Source organism: Arachis hypogaea, chromosome 4, assembly GCF_003086295.3.
Source record: "Arachis hypogaea cultivar Tifrunner chromosome 4, arahy.Tifrunner.gnm2.J5K5, whole genome shotgun sequence".
Taxonomy (NCBI): domain Eukaryota; kingdom Viridiplantae; phylum Streptophyta; class Magnoliopsida; order Fabales; family Fabaceae; genus Arachis; species Arachis hypogaea.
Genome location: NC_092039.1, coordinates 63,070,496 through 63,073,646, shown reverse-complemented (window position 1 = coordinate 63,073,646; position 3,151 = coordinate 63,070,496).

Genomic DNA, 3,151 nt, shown 5'->3' with positions numbered 1-3,151 from the left:
GTTGGCTAGCCATAATGGATATTTGAACTCCCTTATGAACCCTGCCTCCAGCAAAGCTTGCACTTGCTCTTCCACAGCTTGAGATCTTTCTGACCCGAGCTTCTTGTGTCTCTGTTGCATAGCCCGAGATCCAGGATATACTGCCAGCTTATGATACATCAACTTGGGATCTATGCTGGCCATGTCCGCTGCCTTCCATGCAAAGAGATCGACATTATCCTTTAGGAGTTGTATTAGTGGCTCCTTTAAGGCTTCCTTCAAGGTTGCCCCTACGTTTGTTGTTTTATCATGAGCATCCCCGATCTGGATTTCTTCGGTCTCACCTTCGGGTTATGGACGAAGTTCCTCGCGAGCTTGAACTCCCCCGAGTTCGATAGTGTTGACCTCTTCTCCTTTGGGATTGCCTTTAAGGTTCAGACTTTCGTCGCGCGAGTTGTTGGTCTCCTTTTATTGTGATGATCCCTTCTAAAGTTGGGAACTTCATGCACAGATATGGAGACCATTGCAGCGAGCTGGATCAGCGTCGTCCGACCTATTAAGGCATTATAAGCTGAGCTCACGTCGACTACAATGAGGTCTATGTTTAGTGTCCTTGACCGGGTTCCTTTTCCAAAGGTCGTTGTAGTGAGATGTATCCTAATGGTTGAATCGGAGTATCTCCTAGTCCGAACAAGCTATTCAGATTTGCTTTGAGCTCTTATTTTGCAAGCCGAGGTTGTCGAAGGCAGATTTAAACAAGATATCCGCGGAGCTCCCTTGGTCTATCAGTGTTCAGTGGAGGTTAGCATTGGCCAGTATGATGGTGATGACCATGGGATCGTCATGCCCCGGGATGATACCGGTTGCGTCCTCTTGGGTAAAGGTAATAGTGGGGAGGTCGAGCGACCTACCCCCTTCTCCAACATGATATACCTCTTTAAGGTGTCTTTTGCGAGATGATTTAGAGATCCCTGCTCCTGCGAATTCTCCGTTTATCATATGAACATGTCTTTCAGGGGTGTGAAGTGGGCGTTCAGTTCGTCTAACCTCTTCACCCCTTCTTTTCTTTCTTGGTTCATCCTCTTTATTGGCTAAGTATCGATCTAGTCGTCCTTCTCTTGCCAATTTCTCTATGACATTCTTTAGGTCGAAGCACTCGTTGGTAGAGTGTCCGTAGATTCGGTGGTATTCGCAGTACTCTGTCCGGTTTCCCCTCCTCTTTTGTGTTTGATTGGGCGAGGTGTTGGGATCTTCTCAGTGTTGTATATCTCCGTGTATACACCTACAAGGGACACTCTTAGTGGAGTGTAGTTGTGGTATTTTCTAGGTTTTTCAGTAGACTAGTCTTCTTTTTTCCCGGACTCTTTAGCCTTGTCCCGAAGAGGGTAGGAGAATTCGGATTTTAAATTTTCTCCCAGTCGAGAGTTCTCCTCCATGTTAATATACTTTTCCGTTCGTTCTTGTACCTCATTTAGAGTTGTTGGATGCTTTTTTTATATGGACTGGCTAAAGGGTCCTTCTCGCAGACCATTGATGAGACCCATGATGGCTACTTCTATTCGCAGACTTTGTATGTCTAGACACGTCTTGTTGAATCTTTCCATGTAGTTGCGGAAGCTCTCCCAATCTTCTTGTTTAATCCCTAATAGGCTTGGGGCATGTTTGGCTGTCTTTTTTGATGGAGAATATGGCTAGGAACTTCTTGGCGAGGTCATTAAAGCTTGCTATTAACCTTGGTGGCAAGTTGTCGAACCACTTTATTACCGTTTTGGTTAAGGTGGTCGGGAATGCTTTACAGCAGATTACATCTGAGGCATCCGTGAGATACATCCTACATCTAAAATTGCTAAAATGATGGCTCGGATCCGATGTACCATCGTATGGGGTCATGTCAGGAGCTTTGAAGTCCTTTGGGACTTTAGCTTTCATGATCTCTTTGGTTCATGGATCTTGGTCCTTGTACGAGCTATCTTCCTGATTGGATTGAATGGTTTTAGATTTGAGATCCGCCTCAAGCTTTAGGATCTTGTTCTCTAGCTCTTGGCGTCGTCTTGTTTCCCTCTGAAGGTCTCTTTCGGCTTCGTGCTGGTGTTCGGCTTCTTGTTCAAGCTGCTTGAGACGGTCTTGCTGTTCTTGGAGGGCATCTAGAATTTCTATGTTTGGAGAATGCTTGTCTCCATTTGTTTGAGATGTATCTTTCGGTGTGATGTCCGTGTTTTTATGTGGCGTCCTTTCTTCTAAACCGGAGTAGTGATCGTTGTCGAGGTTGTCCGCCACGGTGATGGGATGACTTCTAGGTTCCCTGGCAACGGCGCCAATATTCTGAGGGTTACCTGAAACTAAAGTTCGATCTCGGATGAGATATGCTATTGTGGCCGGAGCTGTCGTGTCCGACTTGTTGGACTTGGTGGTGCTGTTGATCCTTGATCACCAGAGGGTGGTGGTACTGCAAGAGACTCCGATGCTTAAGTTAGCATGTACTTTAGGCAGGATTTTTTATAGAATCAGAGTATGAGTTATACCTGGGTGCTCTAGTGTATTTATAGCAGTGTAGAGTGACCTTTCTTTGATATAAGATAATTATTTATCTTATCCTTTAAGTGAAGTCATTTTATCTTTTAGGGGAACCGCCCTATCTTTCTAGGCTTTTGCTGCCTTTAGATTGGGCTGTGTTCCTTCGTTTGGGCCTGCTTGGGCCTCTATGGTAATTTGGCCGAACTCTTTTAATAAGAGGTCGGTGGTGACCGTCCTAAAGAAGTAGGTCTTTCGTGTCTTTAATCAGCCTAGGTCGCATAGCTCGACCCAGGGTATGAACAGCTCCTATTCTTAAGAGAATTGGCCATCCCAGTGCGTCATGGAAGTATAGCAAAGGGAGGAAATTTGTTCCCACGAGTATTGCTTTCTTTGACTTGAACGCCGAGGCTCGCATTTGGCATCAGATCGTGGCTGACTACATAATTCCTAGCACCCATGCTACCCATGTTAGACTTAAAGCTGCTTTGCTACTTTGGGCTATTATGGAAGGAAAGAGAATAGCCAATGTGTCTTTAATACGCACATCGTTTTGGATACTCATTGAGAAAAAGAAGATCAACATTCCTTTTCAATCGATGGTGATGCGTTTAGCTATAACAGCGGGGGTAGAGAGGCAATGATAAACCACTATTTTATG